The sequence below is a fragment of the Humulus lupulus genome, chromosome 5, assembly GCF_963169125.1.
Source record: "Humulus lupulus chromosome 5, drHumLupu1.1, whole genome shotgun sequence".
NCBI classification, from domain to species: Eukaryota; Viridiplantae; Streptophyta; class Magnoliopsida; order Rosales; family Cannabaceae; genus Humulus; species Humulus lupulus.
The window spans coordinates 132,974,547-132,986,545 of NC_084797.1; the positions used below are offsets into that span (position 1 = coordinate 132,974,547).

Genomic DNA, 11,999 nt, shown 5'->3' on the forward strand with positions numbered 1-11,999 from the left:
GTTTGGTCAAAAATAATAAACCTAAAAGAAAATGGAAATTTTAGGGCATTTTGTGTTAAATGCCTAATTTTACCGAAATTGGGAATTTTATTCCATGAATGGACCTTAGGTTAAATTTTACTATGTGATTAATTAAATTAAATGTGAGAGACATTTAATTTAATTAATTAATGTTAAGTTTGGTGATTAAAACTTAATAAGAGTGAAAAAAAAAGGTGTCAAAAGCCAATTTGGACTTTTCTTCTTATGAAACCTTTATTAACCTTTAAAAAAAAAAAAAAATTAAAAAATAATGAAATGATCATATATGGAAAAGGGTGGCCAGCCATGTGGTGTTTTAGAGTGGTGTGAACCCAATTCTATAAAGTTTAACTCCCATTTTAATTAAGAAGTCAAGTGGGCAAGTGGGTAGAAAAGCACTCAAGTGTTTTGTGATATTTTGAAGAGTTGTGTGAGCCATTCTAACCCCCAAATCCGACCACTCTCCCTCTATCATTCACTCTCATCTGATTTTTTAAGACCATTCAAAGTGTTCTCTCAATATTCAACCTCAAGAACACCAAGGAAAACTTGGAGGCTAAGTCTTGGTCTAGGAAGTATTTTCCCTAAGGTAAACCTTCACTAATCTAGGCTTTTGTAAAGTTTTAAGCTTAGAGTTTCAAATAGCTAATTAACTATGTTGTTGGGGGAAGTTGGTTAGGGTTTTTGAAAGGTTTTGGAGGAGCCAAAGCTAACAGGAAGGTCCAAACCTTAAGCAAGAACACCAAAGAGGTAAAAAGTTTACTTTTGATGATTTTGGTTGTAGGGTTTTTAGTTTTAAGCATTATTTTGTATATCTAATGCTTAAAGTTTCTTGTTGGTGATGTAATAAGGTTATGGTAGTTGTTTAATAATTTTTATGATGCATGTGTATTGATTTTTGAAAATGGGAACCAAAACCCCCAAGGGTTTTGTAGGATACCCTAAAACAAAACATGTTTTGAGCTGTGACTTCCAAGGGGTCAAGCAGCCACTGTATATTGGTTTTGTAAAATTTAATTGTACTGTGATGTTGTTGAGATTGAGTACATAAAATTGAGCTTTTGAAACACAAAAAAATGTTTAGAAATGAGTAAGTTATGCTATTTCAAAGTTGAGGTAAAAAACTGTTTTTTCGTATTCTTATTTTCGGAACCAAGTTTGGACAGCCACTGTATAGGGAAAATGAACCCAGTTTTTTCTAAAATTTTGTGGACATATTACTGGCATAACCTATTATTCCACTGTAAAATTTGGTAAGAAAATATTGAACGGTTTGAAAGTTATTAACTGTCAAAGTTTGGAAAAAATAAGGACTTGAAAATAAGGTCATTTTTACCTCATTGTTGGAAAATGATTTCACCAATCAAAAATGCTCATTTTGACCTAAGATTTTACAAAGGCCTAAATGGCATAACAAAAATGGAATTGGGAAATTTTGGTAACAATTGGGTAAGTAAATTTCAAGTTATGAACTAACGAAGTATGTAGTTAAAAATGTGAAAAATAGGTTTTTCACACTTAGTGTAAAAATGAGATTTTGGAACATAAGGTAAAAAGTAAAATTTTGCTTATTTCAAGATATAAAATGGTAAGTCTTGAAATCATATTTTCACTAAAATTTACTCTTTGAGTTTAAATGAATTATTTTTATTAAAGAGTTTTTATTGTTTCTAAAAATAAGAGATTTAATTTATTAATAGTTAATAAATTAAAAGAGGGTTTAAAACCCTATATTTTGAGAAAATAATTAAATAAATTATTTTTCTAGTAAGTAAAATTGATTAATTGCTTTTGGAAAATTAATTAGTCAAGATGAGAAATTTATAATGGTTTTCCTAATTAAGACAAATTAGGCAATTTTCTTAAAACGGTTTTTAGATATTAAAACCTTAAGAAAAATAAAAGGAAAATTTAAAGAGTTTATTTTCTTTAAAAATAATTAAGGAATTTATTTGTATTTTCTGGATATAATACCGGCTAAAATCTTACATATTTTAACCGACTAGTCGAAAATGCGGGTTAATAGCGATACCTTGAAAGAATAAGATTTTTAGCAGATTGTGGGAAATACCATTGTGATACCCGAGCCTAGGTATCGAGACCTTAGGATAGGTCTCCCCGAGACTTAGGGTTTAGTCTCGAATATTTTGTATAACTTTCCTTAATAGGTTTAAAACCAAATAAGGATTGTAAATCCTTACAAATGACTTTTATTAAAATGACCAAACTGCCCAAAATAATAATAATGAATTATGAGTGCCATAATTAATCCGAGTATACTGTATGGATAACTACAGTATTGGCTAAGCGTAACTGGACTGAACGTTGGAGGGTGAAAACTTGCTGAGCGCTAAGGACTCCAAGTAAGTCAACTTATATTGTATGGCTGCAACACGAAATGATTATTGTCTTGTATGTTAGTATAGGGATACATGCATATACATAGGCTGTCATAGAAAGTTGCTTAGAGACGTTAGTCTAGTGAGTGCTGATTTAGAAAATATGAACGGTAGAAGTCCGTCATATCCTAGACGGTTGATCCCCGTCACACTGCTTGATTTTATTTATGTCCGGTTCATTACCGAGACGAGTGGCCATGAGATGAGGATAAGCTGGTTAAACCTAGGGGCGCCAAGATAAATGGGACCTAGGGGCCCTCATGCTTACTTAATCATTGGACGGTTAGAAACCGAGCAAGTGCTCTGATAAGTTATTCCCGGATAGCAGCCGTGAATATTGGCCATTCCGTGAGAGTGCCTAGAGATACTAGGGGTTGCCAAGATAGAGTGAGGTTGAACACCCTAGGGGCAGCTGCTCACCAGCACCACTGATTAACATAGAAGTCTCCATAAAATCGTGTAAATTGGATTACACTCTTGAATATGTAGCGATGCCCTAGGTAACACGATAGTTACCCTTGATGAGAATATTTATTGGCTAGATCTTAGTGTGGGGACTCAGTTCTCTTTTACAGATTAGCAATTATGTTGGAGGGCGCGTTACGCATGAATTGTTGGAAATTGTCGAGCGTTGGTCTCGAATTATTTGGTGATATAATATATCTGCTTGCTCTGGGATTTTCTGAGTGCAGGGATATAATTGTTGATAAGATATAGTTGTGATATAATATATCTGCTTGCTCTGGGATTTTCTGAGTGCAGGGATATAATTGTTGGTAAGATATAGTTGTGATATAATATATCTGCTTGTTCTGGGATTTTCTGAGTGCAGGATTTTTATCTAGTTACGAATTAATTTATCATTGGTTATCAGGCATGACCATAAGTTTGCCAGGACGCTTTAGCGTTCTTGAAATTGATTGTTTAGGGTCCGGATGGGTCCGGAACCCTAATTCTCTACATGCTTTGTTTGAAAGTTGATCTTACTAAGCGTTTTCGCTTACCTAGTTGTTTCATGTTGTAGGTAAGTGCAAGGGCAAGGCAGAGCAGTGAGCGCTGGAGTCTTCCTTGCAAATGTACATGTGGACCGACCTTTTGGGAAGCCTTTTTATTTTTGGAAATGTTGTGTAATTTTCCTAAACTAGGCTCACTCTAATCTTTATAAAACATGTTTGTAATTAAATGTTAAGTATGGCCATACGACTTTTTAAAAAGTTTTTTTTTCTATGGGTTTTTGAGACATTTTGTTAAATGAAAACATTTATATTTCCGCATTATCGAGTCTTGAAAATCCGGGTTGTTACAGAAGGCCTCCATGAAGGACGCTCCTCTACCCAGAGACGTGGAGCCCCCGAAAGACCCTGAAGTTCACGGAGGTGATAGGGTGGCCTCATCACCAGCCGCTCCACCTGGAGGAAGTCCTCCAAGAGCCCCACCGGTAAACGCTGACGAGTTCCCTCCTCCAAAACCGCCGCAGGCACCGAACTCCGGTCGGCAAGACCCGGGCCCTTCTGCCCGTAGGCATGATAAGCACCCCAGGGTCCACTCCGTGAGCTCGAGTTCGAAATCCCGGTTTTACGAAGAGGAAATACGTGAGCTCCACCGTAAGAATCAAAGGTTGGAAACCACCTTGGAAAACATGCAAGAGGTCCTTAACGGCCTGCTGCAGGGTAAGTCAAGCGTAACTTTGCCTAAGAGGAAGGAGAAGGGCAAGGATGGGGTGGAGACCACTGTACCGGTAGATGATGGGAGAACCCGACATTCAACCAGTAACACCCCCCTGACAAAGCAACGTGATCACCCCGAACCGCCTAAGCAGGCCCAGAAGTCAGCGCCGAGGACCAACGCTGCCCCTCGCAATGAGGATGAGGTCACCTCCAAAAGAGCACCCTCAGACTTGTGGGAGGAGCTCAATAAGAAGAGGGCGGGCAAAGGGACCACGCCCCCTGTGGCGCCTCGAGAAGGCAAGGGAAAGGCGGATCCTAGCCCGTCCGCTTTGAGGGACACTCTCAGCAAGAGGAGGCAGGACCTAGACACGGAGATGAGGAGCCTGCGGAGCAAGATCATCACCGCGTCAGGCGGCCAGGCCTTTGAGGAGGACTTCGAACATGAGTCACCCTTTGTGAGAGAAATTCAGGCAATTCGACTCCGTGCCAATTTTAAGGAGCCCAATATGACCCCTTACGAAGGGAACGCGGATCCGAAATACCACCTGGATGCGTTTAATGATCTGATGAAACTGAGGGGGATCGAAAGTGGTGCCAGGTGCCATTGCTTCCCTGTTACTCTGAAAGGACCCGCCTACAAATTGTTCAAAAGACTAAGGCCGGGGTCCATCAGGTCCTGGCAGCAGTTTTCAGACGAATTCCTCCAACAGCACCATGCCGTGCGGGACTACACGATGCCAGGTACCAGCCTGGCCAACTTGAAGCAAGGGGAGAATGAAAGCCTGAAGAGCTACATTCATCGGTTCAATATGGAGGCCACAAAAGTGGGGAGCCTAACGCGCCGAGAGTTAAAAATGGCCATTACCGCTGGAGTGCTCCCAGGAAGCAAGTTGTGGGACAACATGTTGAAGAGAGAAGTCACCGACTTAGATGACTTCTATGAGAGAGCGCAGAAGTACATCCGTGTGGAGGATGGCCACGCAAACCTAAAGGCGGGGAAGGAGGAGCCCCACGCGAAGCCCCCAACTAACGACGGATCGAATGTAGCGAAGAAGAAAAGAACGTACGATGGGCCAAGAGATGACCAGCAGAGGAAAACCAAACGAGGGGTGATCACAGGCAAACAACTTATACTTACTATACAAACCTCACGGACACCAGGGAGCATATTTACATCACCAACGAAGATCGAGTGCCCTTCAAAAAGCCCCCACCAATGAGAAAGGATCGGTCCAAAAGGGACCCCAGTAGATACTGCCAATACCACAAGGACATCGGACACACCACGACAGAGAGTATCCATCTGAAGGAGGAAATTGAGGAGCTCATCCGCCGGGGGCACTTGGGCCGCTATGTCAGGAGAGAAAGGCAAAGGCCAGAGGACGAACCCACAGCACCCCAGGCACAAGAGCGAGCCCTAGAATTACAGGGGGAGCTCCGAACCATTTTTGGAGGTCCAGGATTTGGGGGAGACTCTAGGAAGGGGCGAGATAGATATGCAAGAGAGGCTCGGCGAAGTCCGCCTCCCTGCGTCATGAGTTTAGAACAACGACCCCCGAAGAGTTTCAAGGGGTAAAACGACTCGATAACGTTCACTGAGGAGGACGCACGGGGGGTACACTTTCCCCACAATGATCCGATGGTGTTGACAGTTCAATTGGCAAATATGCGTGTGCATCGAGTCCTAGTGGACAACGGGAGCTCAGTGGATATCCTATATCGCCCTGCTTTGGAAAATATGGGACTGGGCATTCGTCACCTGAAGCCCTGCCAGTCGTCCCTATAGGGATTCACAGGGGACTCAGTGCAACCCCTTGGAATGATCGAATTGACACTTACCATGGGGGAGCAACCCTGGCAGACTACAGTCATGTCTAACTTTGTTGTAGTAGATTGTGCATCAGCTTTCAACGCGGTATTGGGGAGACCCTCCCTAAGAGAATTGAAAGCCATAACTTCAATATATCACTTGGTTGTCAAGTTCCCGACTCCAGGAGGGGTCGCTAGTATGAAGGGAGAACAGAAGGAGGCGAGGGAGTGTTACAACACCTCACTCCGCACGCCTGCAAAACCGCGTGAGCCAATGGCCATGGTGGTACATGAGGCGCTATGTATACCCATGGGGGGTCCGCAGGAGCTGGACCCTCGAGTCGTGGATGAGTCAAGAGCAGAACCAGTAGAAGAAGTAGAGGAGGTTACGGTGACGGAGGAACCCCTAAGGAAATTAAAGATAGGGAGAAGCCTGCAAGGTGACGTGAAGGAGGTGTTGATGAAATTTTTGAAAGATAATCTAGATGTGTTTGCATGGAGTCATGAGGACATGGTGGGCATAGACCCCAGTGTGATGTGCCACCACCTGAACATCTCCCCAGAAGCAAGGCCCGTCCGGCAAAAGAGGCGGGCGTTAGACCCAACAAGATACGCAACATTAAAGGAGGAGGTTGACAAGTTGAAGGCCAACAGGTTCATCCGTGAGTCTTTCTACCCTGTGTGGGTGTTGAACCCAGTACTCGTGCCGAAGCCAAATAGGAAGTGGAGAACTTGCGTCGATTTCACGAACTTGAATAAAGTTTGTCCTAAGGACAGCTTCCCACTTCCCAGGATAGATCAGCTAGTAGATGCGACAGCATGACATGAGTTACTAAGTTTCATGGACGCCTACTCAGGATACAACCAAATCCCAATGAACCCGACAGATGAAGAGTACACGTCATTCATTACAGACAAAGGGCTCTACTGTTACAAGGTGATGCCCTTCGGGCTCAAAAACGCGGGAGCCACCTATCAGAGGCTGGTGAATAAAATGTTCACCAATCAGATAGGAAGGAATATGGAGGTGTATGTGGATGAAATGTTAGTGAAGACCAAAGAAGTAGCAGAGCTCAACAAAGACCTTGGTGAGATGTTTGACACGCTCAGGAAATACCGGATGAAGTTGAACCCAGTCAAGTGCACCTTCGGGGTATCCTCAGGAAAATTCTTGGGCTTCATGGTCAATTCTAGAGGCATCGAAGCCAATCCTGACAAGATAAAGGCACTAATAGAGATGAGCCCGCCAAAGAATAAGAAGGAGGTGCAGTGCCTAACGGGAAGGGTGGCGGCCCTTAATAGGTTTATCTCAAGGTCCACCGACAAGTGCCTCCCATTCTTTGACATCCTCAAAGGGAGCAAAAAGTTCGCTTGGGATGAAAGATGTGAGGAAGCATTTGTCAAGCTGAAAGAGCACCTGGGGAAGCCACCCCTGTTGGCAAAGCCAGAGAAGGGCGAGAAGCTGTACCTGTACTTGGCAGTGTCTAAGCATGCCATCAGCGCAGCCCTGGTTAAGGGAGAGAAGAAGCAGTAACAGCCCGTATACTATATCAGCAAGCGTTTAGTGGACGCGGAGAACCGGTATCCAGAGATCGAAAAATTGGCCTATGCGCTAGTGGTGGCTTCGAGGAAGTTGAGGCCTTACTTCCATGCACATACAATTGAAGTCCTAACAGATAGTCCTTTGAGATAGGTCTTACATAAGCCTGAGACTTCGGGGAGACTAATGAAATGGTCAATCGAGCTAAGTCAATTTGATATTGTATACACTCCAAGGGCTTCCATCAATGGACATGCGCTAGCAGATTTTATAGTAGAGCTCACCCATCAGTCGAATGAAGGAAGGAATGAAGAAGGGGAGCAGCCTGTTACGGAGGAAGAGCTAGGAGGTTTAGAGGAGTGGAGTTTGCATGTTGATGGGGCATCAAATGAAGGAGGATCAGGAGCGGGCATCATGATGACTGGGCCCGAGGGACACAGAATGTATTGCGCAATCCGATTTGGGTTTGAGGCTTCCAATAATGAAGCAGAGTACGAGGCGCTCTTAGCTGGCCTGCGTTTAGCCCAGGAACTGAGAGTGACACGCCTTCAAATCTTTAGTGACTCTCAATTGGTAGTATGCCAAGTAAAGGGGGAGTACCAGGCGAGGGGACCCAAGATGGCAGCCTACTTGGAGAAGGTGAAGGGCTATCTGGGACGGTTGGTGGCATATACTATAGAGCAAATCCCCAGAGAAAAGAACACCCATGCCGATGCACTTGCAAAGCTGGAATCTACCAAAGATGGTGATATCTTGGAATCAATACCCGTGGAGTACTTACCAAAGCCCAGCATCGAAGGCGCGGATGTGCACATGATTAGTGTCCCAAGGGAATCATGGACCGAGCCAATCAAGAGGTACCTGGGAGAAGGAACCTTGCCTGCGGATAAAAACGAATCCCGGAGGTTGGTGTACAAGGCCGCAAGATACACCCTGGTAGATGGGGTCCTTTACAAAAGAGGATTCTCAATGCCACTCCTGCGGTGTGTAGAAGAGGAGGAGGCGTTGAAAGTGTTACAGGAGATACATGAGGGAGAGTGCGGCAATCACAAGAGTGGACCCTCCACGGCTAGGAAGGCCATGAGACAAGGATTCTACTGGCCCTCCATGGAGAAAGATGCGCATGACTTTGCCACGAAATGCGACAAATGCCAGAGGCATGCCAACTACCCTCGGAAACCCCCAAGCGAACTGACCAGCATGACCAGCCCCTGGCCCTTCGCTATATGGGGGATAGACTTAATCGGCGCTCTTCCTACAGGCAGGGGTGGAGCGAAGTACGCGGTGGTGGCAGTGGATTATTTCACTAAGTGGGTAGAAGCAGAACCCCTTGTGAAGATAACCGCCAAGCACATCACCTCTTTCGTCAACAAATTCATTGTGTGTCGATATGGAGTACCCTACAAGATTATTTCCGACAATGGTACCCAGTTCGAGGGAGGAGCTTTCGATGAATATTGTAGGGAAAGGGGCATAAGGAGAAGTTTCTCCGCAGTTGTGCACCCCCAGGCCAATGGGAAAGTGGAGGCCATAAACAGAGTCCTTAAGAAGAACCTGAAGACAAAGCTAGAAAAGATGAAGGGAGCCTGGGTAGATGAGCTACCAAATGTGCTGTTGGCTTACAGAACCACCCCACGCACGACTACTGGGGAGTCCCCATTCTCCTTGGCCTATGGGTGCGAGGCCGTGCTCCCAGTCGAGATGCGAGTCGAGTCCCACAGGGTACAAGCATATGGAGACGAAGCCAACCGCGTAGCCCTAGCCGAAAGCTTAGACATGCTTGAGGAGAAGAGAGAAAAAGCACAAATGAGGGTGGCGGTATACCAGTAGCGCGCCGCAAGGTACTACAATTCGAGGGTGCGAGAGAGAACTTTCAGAGTTGGCGACCTGGTGCTAAGGAAGGTACTCCCTAACACACGGGACCCAGGCGCAGGAGTGCTGGGGGCGAATTGGGAGGGGCCCTACCAGGTTGCTAGGTGCGTACCCCCAAACACTTACAAGCTGGCGCGCATGGACGACACCATCATACCCCGAGCATGGAACGCGGAGCACCTGAGGAAGTACTACCAGTAAGGCGCCCATGTCTGAGGGTAAAAGGACAAGTGTTGCACGTTGTCTTAATATGATAGGGAGAAATCAAAGAGGTTACTTAGATAGCCTCCTGAGTAGGTGTGAGTCTTTTTATTTTTGTTTTCGATGAAAACCTTATATGTACCGTTGCAACTATTTGTATGAGACTGTTTATTATGAATGTGATGAATGGAACTGCATGTTATGGGTAAAACTGTTCGCAACCTCATGTATTATTTTCCTTCGCTACGTGGGCATCAGCCAAAGTGCCTGTTGAAATAAATTTCACCAGACACTTGGGGGGCAGGATAGGAGGCGACAGCAGGCGGCTAGCAAAGGGAACCTAAAAAGGGCCCTATAGCGAGGCCCCTAAAAGGGAACCTCTACCAAGAGGACCCCTAGCCCTCCTAAAAACAAGGCCCCTAAAAAGGACCCTCTACCAAGAGTATCCTAAAAAGGGCCCTCTATCAAGAGGAAGTGACCCAAAACCGAAGGGACCCCCTATACTAGGGCCTTAAACGAAGTCCTTACAAGGCATCCCTTGGGATCGCAAGGATTAGCTACCCTTATGAACACCAAGGGAGGCCATAGGGACTTACAAAAAAAAATGTATGGTGACGACAATAATAATAAGTCTAGAGCGGCCACCAAGCCGCCTAGCCAAAAAGGGTCCCAAAGGAGACCCTTGCAAAAATAGTACTATGAATAACGACGAGAAGGACGCTTCTCGCAAAGAAATAATAAGCGCGCGCAAGAAAAACATAAAAGGATAACTAAGACACAAGGGGTCAAAATATCCTTATAGAAGCAACCAAGAGGCACCAAAAGAGGTCCCAGTGAACCCTCTCGCATGGGCTCCAAAAGACCTCCAGCCTGATGGATAAAAAAAAGGGGAACCAACCAAACCCCATCATATAGGCTTAAAAGGGCCTCAAATGCAATAGAACAAGAAATAAACATCAACATATGTATTTATACATTAAAAAAAAAAAGAAGAGTTCTTGAAATAGTACAAGAGTTACCAAAAGAAAAGTAGCACTGATAATGATATTACAAAGTAAAAAGAAAACAAAAAAGGAGCAAGACTATTTCAAGGCCTCCTACAGTGGGCGCTCCACCAGGCCGCTCGGGCAACGGCCTGTTCACCAAAAGAGGAGAAGTCGAAGTTGGGATCTTGCCTCCACACATTGTAAAGAGCACGATCTATAGACATGCGCTCGGTGGTGATCCTCTCCGCCTCCAAAGAAGCCCTCGCCGCCTCCAAGGAAGCCCTCTCCGCCTCCAAGGAAGCGTTCTTCTCCTGAGCCGACTGTAGTTTGGCCCTAAGGGCCTCAACTTCGGTCTCCAGTTGAGTAACCCTCTCCTACGATGCAGCCGCAGCGGCCTTGGCCCCCTGGAGCTCGCGCTCCAAGCATCTAGCCTTGCCCTTTAGTTCCTTGATCTCGGCCTTTGCCTTCTCCCTCTTCGAGAACAAGTTGGCAGACTTAGTCCGGGCCTTTGACAACTGGACCTTGGTTTCGTTAAGCTCATTTTCGAGCTCCTGGACGCGGGGCATGAGGCAGTCCCTCTCAGCAGTAGATGCGGAGAGGACGCCGGACGTGTCAGCATGCCGAAGAGACACGATGTAGATCTGCACAAGAAAGCCAATGGCGTCAGCGATAAGTAACAAAAAGAAAAACACATGTACATCTATACATAATACTAATCGACGCAAGGTGCAAGACCTCACCCAGGCCGCGGCACGCCTTAGGTTTTCCCCAAGGTCTGATTGAGTCACATTCCCTAGACCCCTCCAGTTGGAGACAGGGAGGCCCGAGGCAATTTGAATGAAATGCTGCGCATAGGCGGAGGCCATCCTAGTCACCCAAGGCTCCGCCTCCGCACTAGGAGCATCTTGTTGGACAGGAACGGATGACCCGCTCGCCGAAGCAGGAGGAGGCGCAGGGAAGGAGAAAAACTGAGACCCTGGTACATTAGAAGGGGGCACCGCGAGGTCGACGAAATCAGCATCCGGTAAGCCAATATCATGAGGAACCTGAGGGAAGGCGTCACAACCATCAAGGCCAGGGGGAGTGTAACATACCGCTGTGGCCCGCGGGTCCAGAGATTGAAAGGCCATGTCCTGGTCATGGGAGCCATTGGGAGGGCATCCCCCGAGGGACAAGGGGCGCTGATGAGATCCCCCACATTCGAGGGGGCATCCTCCATCTCCTCCTCGGCCTCACCGTCGTGTAGGGACGGCCCAGCCGGCATAGCCATAGCCTTCTTAGACCCAGTAACTGACCACAGGAGCTTGGGGTCAGAGACCGGGGACAGCTGGTGGCGGTTGAGGTTCGCCACAGTAAATAGGACCGCCGCCTTCTTCAGGGCAGAGTCTGCATTAATGAGATTGTTTATGGCCTCCGCCTCCGGCCCAATGACCGAGGGATTAGCAAATTGACCTACAAGATCCACGGAATGTCAGTACAAGCAAGAGTGCAAAACAGTAAGTTC

General features: G+C 45.9%; 1 long non-coding RNA gene across 1 annotated transcript; it reads left to right on the forward strand.

The window, feature by feature from the left end:
* The first annotated feature begins 697 nt into the window (after window positions 1-697).
* Window positions 698-3,647, forward strand: LOC133780611 (uncharacterized). Its single transcript, XR_009869445.1, has 2 exons — window positions 698-771; window positions 3,445-3,647. It is a non-coding gene; the product is annotated as an uncharacterized LOC133780611 (long non-coding RNA).
* Window positions 3,648-11,999: the final 8,352 nt, after the last annotated feature.